The sequence below is a fragment of the Strix uralensis genome, chromosome 2 (assembly GCF_047716275.1).
Source record: "Strix uralensis isolate ZFMK-TIS-50842 chromosome 2, bStrUra1, whole genome shotgun sequence".
Lineage (NCBI taxonomy): Eukaryota > Metazoa > Chordata > Aves > Strigiformes > Strigidae > Strix > Strix uralensis.
In genome coordinates this window covers 68,679,440-68,701,709 of record NC_133973.1, presented here as the reverse complement: position 1 = coordinate 68,701,709, position 22,270 = coordinate 68,679,440, and the positions used below count along the sequence as shown (strand labels likewise).

At 42.9% G+C, this 22,270-nt stretch overlaps 1 protein-coding gene across 1 annotated transcript in view; it reads left to right on the top strand.

The window, feature by feature from the left end:
- Nucleotides 1–6,075: 6,075 nt before the first annotated feature.
- Nucleotides 6,076–22,270, top strand: part of ST6GAL2 (ST6 beta-galactoside alpha-2,6-sialyltransferase 2) — a 56,155-nt gene continuing 39,960 nt past the window's right edge. Inside the window, exon 1 of the mRNA XM_074859134.1 lies at nt 6,076–6,135. The gene's annotated coding sequence lies outside the window, so the exon portion shown is untranslated. The remainder of the gene's footprint in view (nt 6,136–22,270) is intronic.

The window sequence follows — 22,270 nt, the reverse complement described above, 5'->3', positions numbered from 1 at the left end:
TCAAAACTCCCCAGTGGTCGGCAGGAGGTCAGACAAGGGGAAGCGACAGCAAAACAGAAGATGCCTCTCCTCATCCATGCAGGTGCACAACTTGCTGCGGCACCACATGCTGCCTGGCCTGAAATAATTAATTCTGGTTTTGCACGCCGCCCTGACCTCTCTCTGCACAGGTCGGGCTGCCTCTAAGCAGGCACAGGCAGGCTGGGCAGAAAGGGCTATCATCTGCCCGCAAGGGTTTCAGGGAGTTGCCTCCCTACTAATAATGCCATGCCAGCAAATACATATTTCTTCTTTGGAAAGTACCCAACTGTACATTGAGAAAGCTGTCGTTCCAAAACCAAATTTTTTCTCCATTCTCCTGTCTTGATGATTCAGCAGATGTGGCACATTTTTTTCTCTGAAAACCTGCTACATAAAAACATGTTTATTTCAGTTAACCTTTCCAATCAAAGAGCCAGCCCACTGCAGCTCATCAATAATGCCTCCATAAATCACAACCGCACAGAGTGAAGGCAGAGATTAATTCTAAGTAAGTTTGTGTATAAAATTTGCTCCAAAACACATCTTATTTACATATACAGAATATCCAGGTTTTGAATTCCAGTGAAGTTTTGCACTGACTGATTTCTAATAAAAATTGCCTGAAGGCTGCAAATTTTTTTAGCGTCCTCAACTTTGAAAGGAAATTGACAGGGAGTCAAGGCACATAGCACCCAATGAATGCCACTAATAGTAATAAATACTGGGGGGAAAAGGACAGAAGCTCCCAGAACTTCAGCAGAAAAGTGGATGAGATCATTGAGTTCATCAAAGCAACTAGCCTTTAGGAACGTTTTATTGCCCATGTCCTTAGGATGCTACAGTCTTTTGCTTGTGAAGGCTTTGTGACCTTGTTAATGTGAAGGATCGAGATTTACAACGTTTATGACTTTAACAGTGTGACTCTGCTAATAATGTTCATGCAGTGCCACAGAAACACAGGTAGGAGGACGTCAACAGAGGTTGGTGGGACAGAGCACCAGAGGGGACAGAAGGGAGCTCCTCGACCTGCTCACACTGAAGTCCTCACCATCTTACCCGCTTGTTTTACAGATGCAGCTGAAGTTCACCTTTTTTGAAGCTTGGGCATGATTTCTGCCTGATGTGACAACTGGCAGAAAAATCCAAGCTGAAGATAGCCCAGGTGCCTTTGTCTTTTCATTTCAGCCTTTTACCATTTCTTATGAATCTGGCTCCCTGATGAGAAGTCATAGAGATGGGACGTGACTCGGCCAGAGTGGCTTTGCATATGCAAGGGAGTAAATGGAGAGGTGACCCTGGTCTGGTTGAAAGTCCATGCTTTGGACATGGAAGTCCGTGCTTCCTTCCTAAGGTGAATATGAGCGGGAGGAAAGCAAAGAATAGGCTGTGTCTGCTTACCAGCTTCCACACCTGAGACAGCACTGAAGGATAAGAATTATTAATACAGGTCAAGTCAGCAGTAAGTTAGCACTTTTCCTCAAGAGGAGAGAAAACTAGAAAGAAATTGTGTCCCTTATATCTTTGAGTCCCAGGGCTGCTTCAGAGATGGTGCCGCTTATACTTGGTGGCAGGCTCCAAATTCACACCCATTGCATATCCTACTGCACCTTATCGAGACATGCAACTAATATACAACTGGCCTGGCTCTTCAGACACACATGCAGCTGGATACTCAGAGATGATCTAGGTCATGCTGGCCAACACCCCCCCCTTCTTTTTTTTCCATCTGTTCTGTGCAAAAGGAGATCTTAGAAACACCTTGTACCTGCACAGGCGTACACATCAGCCAGAATGCGACAAGCCCGGAGAGCCCAGCCAAATGCACGTACGCATCTGAAACTAACCCACCTCGTCACTGAGTCAGGGAGAATTTCATCAGGATGTTTCTGAAGGGCAAAGAAACAGCTTGCTTTGGAGGGGAGGCAATTCTACCAAGCACCTGCCACAAGATGATATGAGAAAAAGAAACCAGGCCACACTCTCTCCTAAGGGAGAATTGTTAATTGAGCTCTGTAGGCTCCGATCCTAAATCCATGTTTGCATCTGAACAACTACACCACCAAAATGCATCTGACTTGTGCAGTAGCCAACAGCAGTAACTCCAACTTATTAAAAACCTGCTTGATGATTAGAAGCAAAAGGCAGTTCAGCACTAACGAGGAACACGGCATGTGATGACTGCAGGTCCCTCTGGGTGCAGCAGGACAGGAATGCCCGGCCAGAGGAGCCGTACCTGGAGGCAGCGCTGCTGAAGACCTAGGAGATTCATTGCCTCTGAGTGCTGCAGGCAACAGGCTGCAGCATGCTCCTTCCTTCCCTGCCCCAAACAGGGACAGCATGCACCCTCAAGCTGTCTGAGGGTTTGCAGAAAGAGAGCCGTACGTAACCCACGTAACATGCCTCTTCCAGGACTAATGGCAGAAAACTATCTTCGGGAATCATGAGAAGTGGGAGATGCACAATCTGCTAGTACCCAGGGCTTACTCCTTAACGTAACCTTAAGAGCACCTCTTTTGTTCCAAACCAGAATAGTTCTGAAAGAAAATTGCAATTAGTTGGCTGAAACTCAGCTTTGGTAAAGTCAATGGTAAAAATCCCTTTTACATCAGTGGAACCATATTAGCCAAGGTTATATTTTGAAAAGGTTGAATGAGTTTGTGCCCAGGTTTTAAGGATCTGTGTGTACTGTACCCTGCCATTTTAAATGATGACTACAAAGGTCTGTTATGTAACTTTTTCCAGGAGAGGCAAAAGCTTTCTTTGTGTCGCCATTTTTAATATACTGTGACTCTTGCTCATAGTAAATTAGGTTATTTATCCCCTTTATATGCACTGCTCTAACACTGTAACAAAACAAAGTGATAGATGCACCTATACCAGTCATCAAACTCAATAACAAAGCAACAGCAACTGTGTGTAACTTTACCCTATTGTTATCAATTTATATAAAAGACAAGCTGTGAACGTGTGAAAGTAAATTCTTTTACCGTTCTGGACTTGCCAGCAATTACTTTGTCCTCTGATCTCAAACCCTTCCCCAGGGCTGCTCTGACATCATGGGGGCCTGATGCTGATCTCACAGACCTTATCCTAATTCACTTTCCTGGTTTCCAGGAAAGCTGTTCTTTATTACACTGCTGAAATTGAAGACAGAATCAGGCCAATAGTCAGAAATACAGGATGCAGAGCTCTTTCCATTTGGAGTTCAGAGTCTAAGCCAAAAGCAGAATGTCAAAGGCAGAAGCAAACCTTACTGGATTGCAGCCTAACTCTACCTGCCTTCTGCAGATAAATTTTACATTTAGATGTGTGTGTAGGGACGACTCCCACTGCAATCCATAAAAATTGTGCTCAACCAGCATTATTTGTCACCAATCCATTCTGGAATTCTTTTGCTGAAAGAGAGGGGAGTCTTCATGTGACAAGCTCTCCCGACACTGTGTTTAAACTATCTCAGCTTCCCATGTAGAATATCTTAGTGCTACCAACTTCCCTGTAATATTCACTTAATTTATGCTATTCATTTATATTCTATTCCAAATTGAAATTCTATTTCACTAGTATATTAAAAATGAGCATACTAAAGAACAGCACATTTTAAAATAGTAACAGATGGAAAAGTCTGTAGAGTTCTACAAATTTAGATTCCTACTTTAATTAAATAAATTCAAAAATTGAATAAGCAATATCTACCTTTCACTTTGTTTCTGAAGACATGTGCTGGTTTATTGTATGAGCCAGAACATCATTTTATAGACAGATGCAGCAAACCTGGGCAAAAAATTAGTGGGAAAATATCCATACCTTCATTGCTAATTGAGTTTATAAATTTAGGTATTTGAAAGAATGCTCTACAGGACTATCCCTCAAGCAGCAGTGTGCCTGCAGAACCAATCTGTGGATATATCTACATGGCAGTCCCTTTCAATCGCATTTTTTGTTGCCTTTATCACAGGTATGTAGGAAAACTCATTTGCATCACATCATATCACTTTGATAAATTACGAATTGGTGTATTTTTTAAGAAATTAGCTCTAGGTTTGAAATTTGTTTTCACAATGTCCTAGGCTGACGGGGAAAATATTATTTTTATTCATTAATTGCTTTGCAATTCATGAAACTTCTCAGTTAAATGGAATAAGTAAGTGGATGAACTTCTCTGGCATTTACAATCATCATTTGCTTTTGGCATGGAGTGTTACTTCAACAATCATATTTTTCAAACTGTTAACCTATTCTTGATTGTACTTTGTCTTCCACATCCTTGTGATGTTACCTCTTAATTTAGCAAATGGCATCTTTTTACTTCAGTACTAATTGTTTTGATTTCGACACGGGTTCCACAGCTTTGACGGCATGCCTTTTGCAGGCATGTTCTTCCCATCATCTTACACCTTACAAATACGGGCACAAAGAAGATACAGTCTCAGGTGCATTTACACAAGATGCTTAACTCTGGGCATTGATCCAGCACAATAAAGGTTTTCTATCATGGTACTGATTCTTTGTAAGTGAAGACTTACTTAGACTATTTGCGAAGTAAACTACTATTCAATCTGAACAAAGGCAGTAAAATACACTTCAAGGTATTTTTAGCTGTTCGGCAAGCTGAGAAAGGATAGCAACGATTGCACTGCAAACACTTCTCTTTCTCGGTGCCGCTGGATAGACACAGGGGCGATGGGTGTCGTTTGGGTCCAGCGGTGTGCGGGAGTATTTACCGTAGTTGCTTTAGCACCTATCTGCTCGCTCCTCTCCTTTGTGCTGCCTGATCCAACAGCCCAGCCCCGCACCGCACCGCCTGCCTACCCGCTCCCCAAGCGAGTTAATGTGTTTCTTCTCAGGAGACCTTTAAGCTTAAAATATTTCCTTAATTAACGGAGCCTAATCTTAAAAGAGCCAAAGCTGGCTGCGGCGCTTCCACGCCGCGTGGGTGCCAGAGCCCCACCACCCGGCTCAGGGGGGAGGGCTGAGGACGGACCATACTTCCAACTTTGCGGACCGGCCCCAGGGACCTCCCGGTGCCGGAGCCCGGCAGCCGCCGCGGTGCCGGAGCCCGGAGGCGCTTCCCGCGCTCGGCAGGCCGGGGGAGGCGAGGCGAGGCGAGGGGGCTGCCGGCCCGGCCCCCGCCCGCCACCTCCCGCTTTCAACTTCTCCAGCACAGCCCCCCGAGGGTGCGGCGCGGCCCCCCGAGGGAGCACCACAGACCCCCGGCCCCGCCACGCCAATGCGGGGGAAGGCGAACCGCCTCCCCATCCCGGTGCATCCCCCCAGTCCCCGGCCAGCTCCGGGGGAAGGTGCCCCGCTGCCGCCGCCTCCGCTGCCGCCGGCCCCGCACTCCCCCCCGCGCAAGAAAGATGCGGCGCTGCCCCCAGCCCCCTCTGCCCATGCGGAGGACGGTGCGGCGCTGCCCCCGCCGCCGGGGTGGCCCCCTCCCGCCGCAGCGCCCGCCCCTCCCGCCGGGGCCGCCCCGCCCGCCGCTGCCCTTCCCGAACAATGAGCCGGGACGGCGCGGCACGGCCCCGGGGCAGCCCCGCCATGTCCGCCCCGCCGCGGCCCCGGCCCCGGCCCCGGCCCCAGGCAGGCGGCCCCCTCCGCCCGGCAGCCAGCGCAGCCTCCCGCCCCGCCGCCGTAGCGCCCGGCTCCGCCCGCGAGGTAACGGGGGCGGGGGCACCCCCCCCTTTCCCTTCCCTTCACCCCCCACCCCCCCCCCATCCCGGGAGGGGCCGGGCGGCGGCGCAGGGGGCGCTCGGCCGTGTGCAGGCAGCGGCGGGGGGGGGGCGTGGGCAGCGCCCCCGGGGGGGCGGGGGGCGGTGCCGCGCCGCGCCGCTGCCCGTGTCACCCACCCGGCGTGGTGGCGCGGCGATCCGGCGGGATCTGGGGTGCCGCCCGCCCGGCGGGATCCGGGGTGCCTCCCACCCGGCGGCGGCGGCTGCCCGCGCCCTGCGCTTTGTGCGTGCGGCGGCGGCGGCACCAGCCCCGCCAGCCCCGCCAGCCCACCACCATGCGTGGGGAGAGGCGCCTCGTGGGAAGCGGCGAGGCGGAGCGCCCGCCCCGGCCCGGCTGCCGCACCTCGGGGGGCAGGCGCCCCGCAGAGCCCTGAGCGCCCCGGCGGTAGGTGGGGGGCAGCCCCGGGCGGAAAGCGCTTTTGGGTTTGGTTTGGGGGGGATGAGGGGGAGGGTTTCTCCTGTGCAGCGTTTGCTGGAAGGAGAATCCTATACGTGAAGCCATATGGATTCTCAGTGGCATAGCTTAGTGGCTTCTTGGCTTAACAGTTTTCAGGCGGGGAGCATGCAGTGTGTGTTTTTAGGAGGGCTCGCCTGCTCAAGAGAGCTTGAATAGATATGTTTAGAGAAGCAGTGCTTTCCAGGAATTTAAATGAGACCTTTTTTTGTGGTTGGTTTTCAAGGCTATTCTATTAGTTCTGTATTTGTTTTTGCAGATTGCGCTTATAAATAGTTAGGCAGTCGCATTAGCGTATAAAAATCGATATTCTCAAGGGAAAAAAAAAAGGTCTGCGAATTTAACAAGCAGTGTAGATCACTTTTGTGGTCTGCTTATGTATTACATCAGGAACATTATAATCTCTAATACTCAACTACCATTTGTAGTTTATTCTGTCATGGTAATGTGTTTCAGTTGGTACTAGAAAAAAACTTTAGGTTAGTCGTTCAAGTAATTTAGTTGATAACTGTTGGAGTAAGATTTAGTCATCTCGTTTCTTCATGTGGAGAGAAATGTTGGTAGGCAGGAGGCAGCAGCAAACCTCAAGGTTAAGGTTTTTGCTCGTTTCTCAATCTGATTTTCCTTTTTCAGTCTTAGAAACTTTCTGAACTTTAACCCTTTGCAATGAAACTTGCCAGGCGTGGTGTCTGCATCCAGGTAATTGTAATACATATATACGTCTATATCTTTTTTTGTTTGGAAAACTCATGCAAAAGTGATTCAGCTGGTTTTGATAGTGTGGGGCTTTTGAATATGGGGAAAGAATTACTACATTTTTTCCATTTAAAGATGAAGCTCTTGCAGGTTGGGTTTTTGTTTTTTGTTTTGTTTTGTTTTGTTTTTTGACAGGGGTTTTTGTTACTATTTTAAAGCTGAAGTATAGTTTAGAGGTATTTTTCCTTCATATGCGCTTTCCGATTAAAATACGGTTTGATTGGAAATCCTGGTTACCCACTGTTCTTGTGTGTGTCTTGCTAAGACCAAAAGCTGCGCTACTGGGAAAAGATGTGCTGTTTGTTGCTGAATGAGAAGCTGTGATAAAGGGTCTGGAAGTGAGGTCCTGCTTGTGTATTTCAAACCCAAGGATATTCGGCACTGATTCTACAGCTGATAACAAAGGGACATCTTGGCAGACACCTCTGCTGAAGCAGGGAGGGCTCTGCTTGCCATTTGCTGTGAAAGTTCTGGATTTGAGATCCTGTAAGTGAAGACTTTGAACTCTTTGTAGGCAGAAGTCGTCTGTGATGGAGTTTAGGACCTCCACAACTCCTGATGTGGTAGTCAGAGAACTCCTTTTTTTCTTGTACGGTTCATCTAGGCAGAGGACAGGATTTCCCAGCATTGTCCACACTGCACACTCAGAGTTGAAGGATGTATACAAAGTGTTAGAGGTTTGTTGTGAAGTTGCAGACCTCTACATCTATGTTTTGTGATGTTTTCTACTGGGGAAAGGAAAAGAAAGGGCAAACAATAGGGAAAGTGTTATAAAAACTTTATAAAAGGAGCTTAAAGGAATGTAAGGATTGCATATGTAAACGTCCCAGTGGAAAGACATATGGGTAAAGTTATACGTTCACCTTATCTCTGTCCTTCTTTGAAATCTGCAAAATGATTGTTATATGTCTTCTTAGATTCTTAGAGTTGTGCATAAATAAAATCTGCAGATAGCATTTCCAGATTTAAAATTAAGAAACCAAAATAGAAAATAATTGCAATCCTACAGAATTTGATTTTTTGTTTCTATTTCAGATTAGTGAAATGAGATAAAACAGCATCCTATTGGTAGCATCCTAACGCTTGCATTGTGAGTTGATGCTGTGTATGTTAGTTACTGCATATACTAGTGGAACATGCTGGATTTTACCTAAGTTGTTGGAATGCTACTGGTCCATCAGAAATTGTATGCAAATCCCTCTGCAGTAATTTTCAGATTGTGTTTTGGGTACTTCCCTGTATTTTCTAAGCAATTGGCTGACGGTCTGCAGAGAAGTACTTGGGCATATGGTGTTGGCTCATTTTCCGTGTATTTAGCTACTAATGGCATTAAAAGAAGCCAAAATATATTAAATACCTCTCTAATATTAATTATCTTGATAAGTCATTGCTGTAAACACTATTAAAATTGCAGATGTATACAAATGCTGTGTGATTGGTTTGAAGGCAAATCCAGGGAACAGGGTCAGTGGGAAATCTGTTGATCTGCGAAGATCTGTTGAGATGCTGTTGCTGCTACAAAAAAAATGGGTGCCCCCATGACACCGTAACTTTGGAACAAAGGCGTAGGGACTTGATTCAAGGAACGGAAAATCTGTCTTGGCTGCTACTTTCATAGTGCAGAAATAATTTTTGTCGAGTAAGACTGCTGGTTTCCTCACATTAAAGCTTTACAACCCTTAAATAGCTCTTCCTGACACTAAGCAGTATCCCTTTCATGCGTTTGAAGTGTGTTAGAAAGACTGGCTAGTAACATTGGTACTGATGATTGAAAAAGAAAGAAATTTACAACATCAGATACTTTTCTTTAAATTATTTCCCTTGTTGTTAGTTATTACCAAGCATTAGACTGCCACACTTGAATATAATTAATGTAGTAAATGGTTTATTAGGCACCATCTGAACTTTTGTCTTGTTTAATTATAGAAGCTTAGTGCAGTGGTCTGTGTACAATATTCAGCCCAAATAATTGCTTTCAGACTTTTATCTGACCATGGTTATTTTTGGACCAGCTGCATGCATGGCTTTTCCCTGAACTTTGCACTTTTTAGGCTCTCATTTGCAGTCCTGCCACTGCATTTCAAATTTGCATAACTAAAAGCAGTTGCATTGTGATTTTGCTGGTAGTAATTCAGAGCAATTGTTCTGTGAGCCATCATGTGGTAATATGTTTTGAACGTCCTTAAAACTATCATTCATATTTAGGTATCCACCAAACCATGACACAAATTGGAAAGCTGCAATTATTTTTTATCTGAAATTTTTTAAATGATTACTGAAGTTAAGAGTGTTTATTGCAGTGACATTGTGTGTCTTGAAAATGATTCTAAGAATGTAAGTAGTGGCATGGGATGCTCCACAAAGAATTTACAATAAAAGGTTCAGATACAGCAAACCTCTTCTTCATGTGCTTAATCACATATATTAATTCTGTAATAAATGCTGTAATAAATTAGCATATATAAATTTATATATAAAAATAAATTCTGTAATAAATAAATCTTCAGACAGTAGAACTCATGGTGTCATATTTAGGGTGCAAGATCATATGAAAAGCTGACTGCAACTACCATATTATACCTGAGAATAATGTAAAAATACCTGATATTTTTACTGGGTTTATGAACATTTTATATTTTAGATGCATTCTATGGTGCAACCATAGAAAAATTATTTCCTTGATCAGTAGCACTTCTGAGAAAAGCAATTTTGTAAAGAAATTCAGATTTATTTTTATTTGGTCTGAAAATTTTACACAGACTAGAAACAGTGCTTCAGTAGTTGTCCTTGAGAGCAAAGTATGCCAAAATCATTAAATGTTTGTTGTATGCATTTTTCAGAGGTTGGCTCTTTCCATAAGGATAAATGTTTGAAGGGTTAAATGTCAGGGAGCTGTTGCCAGTGTTCTTGATGAGGGTCCTTGACCTTGGGAACTTCCTACTGACAGATGCTCTGACAGAGCCTGTTGGTCTACAGGCCTTCAAAGCCCTCTTTGACACCAGTCGCTTTGGAGAGGCCACGCTGCTGAAGACAGCCAGAGGTTTGGTGGGAGCTGAGGAAGTAGAGCAGAGCTGGGCTCTGGGATATGGTGGCCTGGGTTGCTGTTACATTTCATTGGGATGCGAACGTACGGCTGGTTGTGTGTGTTACTGCATTGTGCTTTCTGGAAGACTGCTCTTCAGAAATCTAAATGTAAATGTAAAGTAAATGTTATTCATTGCATAGGTCTGCGGTTGTCCTCAGAGTAGGATTCACCGCAGGTTTTGTACAGTCCACTGTTTATTGTATTAAATTGTATAAATACTGAGATTAGGGCAGTTTATAGCTAGGGTTGTGAAATGACTGCAAGTGCTCTCTGAGGACTGACACAAGATCATGTGAACTGTTAACTGTGGAAAGATTCTTCTTTCCTTGTGATACGTATCTGTCTGGGTGGAAGATATGTGGCCCACCAGATGAAGAGGACTCGGTGAGATGGGGTGATTCGTTCTGCAGCTTTGTGCATCCATTATGTCATCGATGGAGCCAAATGTCCAGGGGGTGTAAAATTTGATGAGGGATCTTTATAGGATTCTCAGTTTGAAGTAGCTCTGCTATGCCAAGTTCTGTATTTAATTTTGGTAGTGGAGCTGCATTTCAGTCCATCACTGGAAGGACTAGTTTTGGTCTGGTCACTGTCATGTCTGGCCCTCAGCAGAAGCTCTGACCCTGTCTCTACAAAATACCAAGTCTCTTCTGCCCATGATGCTTTGTTTGAGGCACAGGGACCTAAGTAAATACCTTCTGTGTATAAAAATGTAGTGATGTGCTCTACAATCGTGGTCCAAAATGCCCTCAGTCTTTGCATAACCGAGTAGTGCAGAATTTGACATTCTTTTATGAGGCTGATTCCTAGATAAGAAGATGCTAGTTCAAAGTGCTCTTTCAACACAATGCATTTCAAATCTGAAAAATGTTGTAGGTATTTTATAATTCACTACACAGAGCAGGGGTGTTTGGCTCGGGACCGGTAATGGGGTATCGGGCTGTTCACCCGTACACTGCAGCGGGGAATGGAGGTCAGTAACAAATGAAAGCTGTTACCATCTGATAGCTGTTTTGTCACCTGTGAAATGTGGTTTCTAATAGATAGGTTTCCACATCATAGGAGCAGCCGCTGCAATTAGATGAGCGGAGCCAGCCCCCTTGTCGAAAAGACTCGTTAGAGTGGCTAACAAGCACATCACGCCTCATCTTAGCCTCAAACCGATCCTGCCAGTTAAGTGTTTCCAAACACAGTCTAGGGATCCGTGATTGCTAATCGTGCTCTGTCTGCTGGTGGAGAAAGAGCGCGTTTTATTGTTGGAGCTGTTGGCCTGTCTTTCTTAGAAAGGCTTCATCTGTAAAAGCAGAAAAAAATGGAGCTTACAGCAGCATCCATGAGGTCCTGGCTCCATGTGAATAAGTTGCTTGCAAAATGTTCAAAGGCTTCACTGAGTTTAGGATTCCATCCTGTGGAAGCATTACAGAGGGCACCCTCTATCTCCCAGTGAAGCTAATCATGTCCAGACTTGATAGCTAGTTACTGACAAATTGGCCAAGAAGTCGGTGATTAATTTTAACAAATGAGTTTTCTTTAAATGCAAGCCCATGCATGCCAATTATAACAGTATGCCTATGATAAACTTAGGGATTTTTTTTTTCTTTAAGCTTCAAATCTGCTGGTAAGTGATTATTTTTTCCAGTGTCTTAAAACATCTATGTGTTGCAGGGAGTGTCATGGGGACACACACAGAGAAGTGCTTTTTCTCCCCCAAAATACCCTAAATACCAACGAAATGTTCAAAGTGGCAGTTGCAGAATTATTTTCTAGCAGTTCAGGAGTATTTAATGCATTGTATCATACAGTCTGGAAGGCCTCTAGTGTCTTCAGTGAACTACAGACCTGAGGCCTAGTCCTGTAAAATCAGTGAAAGGTCTTGTACTGCCTTTAAGTGGGCTTTGGTCTAGACCCCTGTGAGTCCTAGTTTGTATTCCAGCTGCAGGCTCCTTGCAACAGGAAACAATAAACTTTGGTGGTAGGAAACAAAGCTCCTAGCAAACATACATGGATTGGGTCATATTTTGATGTATTGAAGAAGCTGGTTTTAAAACAAAGACTGCTTGGGCTAAATATATCATGAGGCTTTATAGAGGAAGCATTGAGAGGAGTGCAGGATTTTTTTGAAGAAAGCAGTGTATGCTATGTGATTTATTTTTTTTCTAAAGACTGTGGTGCAAGCATAGAAATTGCATTATAGCTGCACAGACAAGAAACCTTATTTCTTAAGAGCACAAGTGTGGTTTATAGGAAAATCAAGCAGTGACATGTTTTGAGACATTTAACTTGGGTATAGTCTTGCAGATGGATGCAAGGCTACAATCTAACTACCTCGACTCCACACACAGACCTTTTATTAGCACAGCTGAAGGGCACAAAATATCAAGAGGTGGTTTTACACTGATGAGTTCACATGACTAGAGGTGTGGTGTTGACATTTTCTTTACAATATGCGACCTTTTTTTTAGAAACTTATCATTCACCCATAAAACACATGTTCTGATTTAAAGCGCAGTTAAAAGGTCTACTTAGCGTAAGGAGAAGTTTTACTAAGTATAAAAATGATTGCTTTGACAAAATGGAGAATAATGTGGCATTAACAAAGAGAACTCACTTTTTCTTTTTTTTTTTTTTTTTTGGTTTTGTTTAACATGCATAACTCAGTACCCTTACATTTAAAAGACATTTAGAAAACTCGAAGTCCCTTAAAAGATTGTTTCTTTCATTATCTTGACAAACCTTGAAAAGTAGTTTCAGTGCCTGCATAGCGATTATGTTTCAGAAATAGTTCTTGGGGGTTTTATTATGTGCTGAAACATATGTTTATAAAAAAGACTATAACCTGGTGGAAAAAGTGTCTTACAATAATAAACCTGTCGATGGGCCATATGCTGCCATCAGTATGTATGAAAAAAATAAATTCTTCTACAAGTGTTAAGTAAGTTTACAGCCTGAGTGTTAAGTTAGGGTCAGACTGTGACTGGCCCTCTGTGGATTGAGAGGGGGAGGAAAGTGCATGCAGATCCTTCTCATGCTCTTTTCATTAGCTCACACGGAGGCTGGCGAGATGGAGCGGGGTGCATCGGAGTAGCATCCCTTCCCAAAGGGCAGTGAAGGCAGGAGCTCTGTGGGAGACCATGGGAAGTCCTCCTGCAGCTTTCCTTGGCGCTCTGCAGGTTTGTGCTGACCCAGCACAGGACTGTATATTTTTGTAAAACCTGGCTGATCTTTGCATGGTGTCTCCTGAGAAGAGCAAACTTCTGAGGCAGATTATCTGCATTTAAAAGGTGACAAAACAGATATCTGAAGCCGGTACAAATAAAAGAGCTCTGATAAATATGCAGTTGGGTAAAAGATGTGGAAAAACTGCAGTTCGTACTATCTAATAGGTAGATAATTTATATTTTATAGATTTTTTTTGTGCTCGTATCACCATTTTTGTTTTTTAAATGTAGGTGAGGTCGTCATTGCAAAGTCTTTTGTGTCTGAAGAGCAAAAGTAAGAGGCAGTAGGTCGAAGGATGTGTCATTATTAAAAGTCACTTCTGTGTGGGATCAATGTTTGGTTAATGCAGACACTTTCAAGCCTATTCTACTTTGGATGCACTCGCATAGCTCCTGTGAATGGGAGTCATGCATGTGTGCATCTCAAAAAGAATAGGTCTCTTTAACTGAGGCACTTTCTGTGTAGAAACATACTTCACTGAGAAGTGTTTTTAATGTCCTCATGTTTTCCACCACTGATCAGCTGTGCACTGCTTGTTTTCCTGGCAGCTGGGCAGGTGACAGTCATTGTTAAAGGAAATATCAAAGATTAAGGAGAATTGTTTAAAGTAGTTGACCATGCTGAAGGCTGTGTCAAGAGATACATGAGGTTGCCATAGTATCCGTTATCAAAATCAAGATTGTGAACAGAGTAGTCCCCACCAGGAGCGAATTCCTTAGCCGCAGTCTTTCCAGGGTTCATCAAAGCTTTTAGTTTGCTCAGGGGAAATTTGCTTCTTGAGGGCTGAGATCTTCCCCCTGGGTTTTCCTGCCCAGAAGTGTAATAGGTATGTTGTGTCTATGTGTATGAGGCTCCCAGTCTAGAATAGGGCCTTGGAGACCAAGGGGGTGGACCAGAGAGAGGGAATAAGCTTCAGCAGAAGCACCCAGACCCCAACACAGAGCTTGCAATTATTGTGGAAATGGAAATGGAAAAAGAAAATAGGTTGGATCAGTAGTCCATGAAGGAGGGGGTGCTTGGGAGTTATGTGAACGTTCCCTGGGAAAACTTTTGGGCACATCAGAGGAAGGCAATGTATGAATTGTAGGAATAGTGGGAGGATGACAATAAGTCTGGGGAGGAAACCATCTGTGCCTGGTGTGTGCTTACCTTTCCAAGAGGGGCACTTTGGTACTGGCAAGGCTTAGAAGCACCCTGAGACTATTTCTCTTCAGCCTGATGAAATGTACCTCCCCCATGAAGACTGTAAAGTCCGGCCAAGTTCTTACACCCAGTTGGACCTGACGGAAGAGTCCTGAGCTTTGGTGCTTGCCTCCTGAGCACAGTTGATGAGGTGAGTGAGGAGCCTGCAGTGGGCCAGGCTGGCTTGCCTACGGTATGTACAAGCCAACATGTGGTGTTAACAACTGCAGTGCTCAGAATTTGCACAAACCCACATTTAGTAATAAAATAGCCTGCAACTAGTCAAAGGCACCAATAGTAGCCAAGCAAATTTGGAATGTCTAAGCCAACCATTTTTAAGTTATGATGAGCCAAAAAAAATTAGGAAACAGTCCAAGAAATGGAGAACACCTCACTTTTCTGGAACTCTCATATCTCCAAGATGCCTTGGCCGATCTACCTCAAACTTTCCAGAGAAGCTTTCCTTGGCACAAGACCATGACTGTGAAATTTCATGTAACTGGGTTTTACTCTGTTGAAGTTATGAAGGTTAAAACTGGAGTTTGTTATAGAAAGCTAATCTCTCCATTAGAAATATTTCTGCATAGTTGATATTCATTCCATTGTAATTGTTCACTGTTATGTCTTGTTCCGGCTGATTGTATTTTTGCTATTTATTTTAGATTTTTTTTTTTTAAGGATAAATTCAGAGCAGTATAGCTTGGAGCCAAACTGTGCATGGCTGTGTATAGGCATATGTGGTAAGGCAGAAGCATTAGCCATGGAGCATTTCTCCATGGGAGAAAGAGTCATAATTGAAGTCCTAATCCCACCTGACTATTACTGGGGAACTTTTTGGAGTGTCTGGTTTGAGAGCTCACTGCTTAATACAGCTTTTCCCCCTCTCTACTTGGTAGAAGACAATGTCTCTGTTGGCCTAGTTATACTCTCACCTCTGGGCAAAAAATGTTTCTGGTTGATGGCCATCTTGTCATTCAGGGTTTCCCTAGAGGCAGCTCCTGCTGTGGAAAGCCATGAAGATGGCAATAGCTGAAGACTGGGATCAGTGTTCTCCAGGTGTGCTCTTGAGCTGCTCTTCATTGTGTCTAAACATCTGTAGCCTGAAATGTCTAGCTGCCAAAATTGCAAAATTTCAGATAGGCAGTAGAAAAAAACCAGAGAAAACGTTTGTGGACGTAGAAGTGCTATTTAAGGGCACCTTAGCTGTGACTTAATTTGGTATAGGAGTGACACCTGGTTGTGCACCAGCCCTGTTCTCTGCTCTGGGTACTGTTTTCTGAATGATGTGAAGACCAAAGCATACCATTGCAGATACTGGCTATGGTTAGATGGAGCCAAATGAGCAAAAGTCTCTAAATATGCTGTATTTAAAGGCACTGAATTAATTTGACTGAGTCACTTTATAGACAAAGCTAGCAGGGCAGGAACAGATGTCAAAATGGAATGAGCCCTCACCCCGAGGCAGGGGCTGAGAGTGTTTGAAGTCGATGCTCAACTGTCTTTTTCTTTCCCGGGCCTGAGTTTAAAAGCTCCAGGAGAAACTCAGCAGAAGTTAGGAGGTGCTGCTGCTCCTGGAAGAGACAAGGTGGTGTTGATCAGTGTTTGGTAGGACTCTTTCAGGCAGGATCACCCAGCACCTGCTGAGCTCTGCAGCCCATGAGGCCAGGAGGTGCTCCATGTCTGTGCAAGGCACAGTCTTTGTCCTGTTTGCCATCTGTACTGGTGTTAGCAGCTGTAGCAGAGGGAGGTTACTGCTTCTCCCCTAACACACCCCACACCTAACATACAATTGTCTGTCAAGATGTAGTAGATTATCATGGGTTAACTCCTGAAAAAGGGTGTCTGCATAAAATAACTATCAGAAGGTTTTCTCTTTGCTCAGGCGTTTTATTATTAGGAGCCTAAAAAGACCAACGGAGCCAGCTAAAAATCAATCTGCCACTATATAGGCAGCCAATGAGAAGAGTGTGGGGTGGGTGTAATGTGATCACAGCTACTTAAACCAGTGATCATATATACTGCTACAGTCTGCGAAAGCTGGAAGCAGTAGAGAAACCCTGCTGAAAACTCCTGGACCACGGAATTAAAATAATTAAGCCTTGCAGTCACTGGAATATACATTGCTCTTGCAAGGTTGTCGTGAGATAAATAAGGGCACAGCTGGAACTTTGCTTTTGTCGTATGTGATGCAGAGGCTCTTTATTTTTTTAAAACAATAAATAAAAGAGTTGAAAGCACCCTGAGGATTCTTCAGGTGGTGATAGCTCCAAATCCACAGCCATCAAAGAGGAAATGCAAAGCAAAATATATAGATATGAGGAGGCATCTTTTGATTCCTGAGCTAGTTCAGGCATCATTGCACGGCACTGTAGTGCTCTGCATAGAGACTCCCTGAATGGTTTCTCCAGTCAGCAGGGCCCCAGTGGAGGAGATCACCTCAATGAATTTTTATCTTCTTGGCATTTCTAGAAATAGTATGTCTATGCTCTTCAGAATGCAGAGCTGGAAAGCTTTGAGTTACTACTGGTGCTACTCCATCCCGTGCTTGCAGATGAAAGTTTCCAAGGAGTCTCATAAACTCGTTGCACAAGCTGAGAGAAGGGACAGAAAACTACATAGCCTGTAATACTGCAATATTATAGTATTGTCTACTGCTGCAATAACCCCTGCTGTGTTTGGAAGGTCTCAGGCATACCAGTACCATGTCTAATCAGTCAAGCAGCCAATAGTAATTCATAGCCTTGACTGCTGAGAAATTCAGCGTGGCTAAGATAGATATCTGATCCAGCTCAAGAAAGAAGCTCAAGAAAGTAAAGGCCTCATTCTACAGTAGTTTGCTTTTTGATAGTGCCACTTTAACCCTGTTTCTGAATTTGCTTACTTATTTTCTAAAGAGTAGTTAAAGGTATGAGACTTTAAAATATCCCCCGTTAAAACATTTATATTATTTCCTTATTTACTCACTTTTAACATTTTAAGTAAATGAGGCAGGAACATTAACAGCCAGACAATGATACAGCTGTGCAAAGACAATAAAGCTGTTAGAAGGATGCTACTGGAGTTTCATGACTCAAAACTGTATTAGAAGTGCAGAATGCACCCAGTAAGTATATGTGATAGACTATGAAGTCTTCCTTACCTGGATTGAAGTCAGCCTCTTTATATGTGATTTCTGCCCCCACCCCCCCAGAACTGTTTGGAAACAGCTATAAAGCAGAAGTGTGGTCAGTAACAGCAGAGCAACAGGAGCGTTGCTCATTTCCCCACTGCCCACGTTTCTCAGAAAGTAATATCTGATACCACATCAGTTCCACTGTGGTTTTGGGATATAAACTGAAACTGTATTTTTCATTCAGATTCGCTAAACAGAACATATTTTTGTTCTTTGAAATGCAATATCTTCTTAAGCAAAAGGTTCCCCTCGTTTTCTATCCATCTGAAGTGAGGTAACAAAAGAAGAAAATTGCAAGTCCCATTTATGAGAAGTGCTTGGGAAAATGTCAAGTGACTTGGAAACAGGCATGCTGAATAAAAAGTGTCATCAGGAAAAAACTAGATTGGGCCAAGACTTGCAGCAATGGTTACTGGTTCATAGGTCTTGGAGACGGTTCAGAATAGGAATGCTAGTTCTCCTGAGGTTTTGGAATTCGAGAGGTGGTGATAATGACATGGTGATGCTGGAGGAAACACACAGCTGTAATCTGGAGTCATCAGTCACTGGCTGAAATGCTGGAGAAGCAGTAGCTGTAGAGAGGGTACACAGAGTACATAAAGTAAGTATTATATTAACAATGTTACAGTTTCCAAGAAAGACAGTGCTTTTAGAAATCAAATGTCATGTACTAAAAGTCTGGGTTTTCCCCAATTCTCTGATGCCCAACCTAAGTGAAATTGATTTTAACTAAAGACACCAGTGTGCCTGTTTCTTACAAGACTGTGCTTGGCAAAAGTGATATATTAGAATTCACATAAACTTGGATTCCCCAACTCCTGGAAAGGAAACTGTATATGTTACCCACCAACGGAAACGTGGGCTCCTCTACAGCATGTCCTTGGGCATGTTCTATTTAAGTTGCTTGAAAATATGTGATTATTCCTCATGTGCTTGTCCATACTTAGTTTCTTGATGGAGACAGTGACATTTACAGTATCTGCAGTCTGGAATACTGCTTTTGCTGTAGCTTTTAATCATTATCTCTGTTTACTAAAAAAAAAACCCAAAACAGAGTCCTTGGCATGATGATGGCACGGAATGTTTAGCAGACACAAATTGTTACCTGTATGTGGTAATAAAGTTAGAAAACATTTTTAAAAAATCAAGCTTTCAATTTGCTTGATCTGAGCCATACAAATTCTTTTCCTTTAATTTCTTTTCTCTTGTGGAATAAAACTATGTAAGTCTGCTCATTCTTTCACCAAAAATGATTCAGACCTGAGGGACACTTGTAATTTGGAAGTAATTAGTAAATAAGTCAGATAAATACTATCCATTGAGAATTGTGAAAGCACAACTGGATAGGATTCTTAAAGAGCTGTATCAAATTCAAACAATTAAAGCTTAAAAAAATTATCAGTAGTTAGTATGATAAGTCCATTTCATCATAAATGAGTTCACTGTTAATAACTTCTGCCTCATTCTGAGCAATCTGAAGAGATTTAGCAATCACGAAAAGCAGTTAAAATAGAAGAAAGAGAAAATCTGTAGAAGTACAGCATCTTTAGACTAAAATGTGGCAGTATCCAGCTACCTTCTTTGCAATGTGAACTTGGGGTGTACTGGCAGTCAGTGCTTGTGTGCAAATGCAGTCAGTGGGGTTCTGCGTCCAGAGCCGGACCTCAGGTCTGTGGGTATGGGTACTCCCTCCTCCCCAACTAACTTTAAATAGTATTTCTCTTGGTTCTTCTGGGGGACAACAAGTCTGTCTGCTTGTTTAAGAAAAGCTCAGTGGTGCTCATTTTCCTATGCTGAAGTCAAAAAAACCCAGCTTGTGTGGCTGCTAGTCTTCATAGAATTGGGCTCTTAAGCAGAATGTGAGATACAAGATATGTTTGAATAAATGTGGTTTGTAGGTAGACCAGTCTATCATTGCTCATAAATTCATCTTAAAATCTTTGTATTCCTCTACTTAAATGTCACTTCAGGATTGGGCAATGCTACAGGATTCTGCTGTAGATTTCTATCAGTGCAGGGGTGGGGTAATGGAGCTCACAGAGCTGTGCCATTCCTCCCTGGGAATAACCTGGTGGCTCTCACAACCCTCCAGGGTCTGTTTAGAGGTACTACCAGATTTCATATCTGGGGGTTTTATATCATACAATTCACTATAGTTACTAGAAGTACTATGAAACTCTACAATGCATTAAAATAAAGTACAATTTACAATGAATTAAGGAAATATACTATTCCTGTATAGAGTTCCTTCTGCTTTATTTTACTGATAAATTTTGTTTAATCAATTCACCAAGCTGGGTTTGGTGATTATTTCTGGGTTTGGTGATTGGTAGGTTTACTACTAATAGCAGGTTTCCTACCAGTGAGTGTGGATTACCAGCACTTTGCTATACTACCTCGTGTCCAAATACAGATTCACTAGATTTTTACTCTTTTACCACAGCAGAGCAGGCACCACATAACGTTTTGCACAAATACTGAAAAATCTGAGAAGTTTGGAGTAGATTGAACACAGCTGAACACCAGAACAAGACTCTCATCGCTATTTGGCATAATTTATGATTGCTGCCAGTATATCTTTTGCATTTTTATACCCATATTTAGCATGAATGTCAATGTGTTTTTCTCCAACAGTAAAAAAAAACCCAACCTGATGAAAGTAGGAAAATTTTGCTTTGCTTGCAGTTATCCTATGTAGGTAGACTATACCTGCTATAGCAGTTTTAACTGTTAGTAAAACATCTCTACTAACATATGCTGACTAGAAATATAGATGCAAATCAGGAACGAAGAGCAAGAATCATGAAAATGTTAGAAATGTTAAGCACTAGTTTTTAGATCAGACTAAATGTTTGGGTTTTTTTCATTTATTTAGTGTCTGAACGGAATTGAAGCAGGACTAAACCCCATTAACAGAATAGGTTTGACAGGATTGGGTGTTGCTAAGGAATCAATCTATGTTAAAACAAAAATTTCTTTTTCAGAACAGTCTCTTTATTTTGGCAGAGAAAACCTTCTTCTGATTGATTTAGGGCAGTGAATTGGCTTCACTTTATTACTTACTCTCTGCCTTTAGCACTTAAAAGCTTGCAGGCATGGATTGGGGCTGTATTATGCTAGGCAAGGGGCAAAACCACATAAAAGTTCGTCTCCATCCTTGCGAACTTTTTTCCTGATTCTTCAAATGGTTGGCTTGAGTGTTGCTGATAGCCTTCCTAAATGGCAGATGGTGCCACGGTGAGGGAAAACACGTTTTCTGGGAAGGCCACGAAACTGAAGAAAAGCAAGCACTGTCTCATAAGGGAAAGCAAGCATGTGGGTGTGGTAGGGGAGCATGGGCAGACCCCAGCTGCTACTTGCCACAGCTGAGATGGGGTCTGCTTGCTTGGGTGCTGAGTTGCCTGTGTGCAGCCAGAGAGAAGAGGAGAGGGAGAATTTCAGACATTTCTGACATCTTGCTGAGAGGACAGCTATGCCCTGTGCTGGGCAAGAGGATGCACTTCATCTGCATCTTCTAAGAAGAGGCATCTGCATCTTCTAAGCAGAGCGTGCAAAAGATAGGCAGGGGGTTTGCATGTCTTGGCTACTTAAAGGCAGTCTTACAAGGAGGGCTTTTTAATGAAATCAGTGATATTTCAAAGGCCTGCCTGTTGGCTGAAAACCAAAAGAAAAAAGCATAGCCAGCATTTGAAATACTAACAAATATTTTAATGCAAATTTTGAGAATCCCACCTGTTGAAGAATTGAAGGAAGGGAATATATTACATGTATACTGATGAGCTTCAGACTTCAAAGTCAGTATTTAAATGAAGACTTTCCTCTAGAGGTAAAGGCATGTCAACAACCTCTTCCAAGTATCTTGGTAAGAAAAGCATTTACTCTTTCACAGATTCATCTCTAGTAGCCTATAGATCTCAAAATACAAGGTTTTAGATTCTGTTGTCTCTTATGATGGTGAAAATTAGCATCAAATGGTAATTCCACAGTTGTATCAAGAGAGGATGGGCTCAGCATCTTATCCCATCATATCATCTTTTATAACAAAAACAACTAATGCAAATAATCTTGCAATTTACCCAGTTCTGTCTTGCCTGTCACTTATCTCAGTTTCTCACTGTTCTAATGGTGTCAGAGCTTTCAGAAACCTTAATTTTTTTTCTGCTACCTTCCACCTTATAAATTCATAGGTACTTGTAGGGAATGAATGGCAAGTGCTAGGAGAGAAGACTTCTTGTGCGCTGCACATGGGCATTAATGACTGCACAAAGGGGAAAGCTATGAAGAATTCAACGAACAGCCTTGATTTAATTGTCACCATTCCTCATACTGGTTTCGTGATGGTAGTTCTTAGAGATCCTGTTTCTCCGCAAAAATTCCAGACAGGTAGGATTCAGGTTCCAGTGGTTCGTGTCAGGTTACAAACAGCTGTATCCCCCACAAAAGAGTTTTCTGTTGATCTAGTCATAGTTTAATCTAATATTGCCCTGAGCCATGCATAAAACAGTGCCAGAATGTAGGAGAGAAAGAAAAAAAAAAAAAGGAACTTAAATACTAACACCACTTTATTTTGCTTTATGGAGCCAAACAAAACATCCCAGCTAGTGTAGGTTGGCTTATCATCAGCATAGTCATGTTAAGTATTAAAATACACA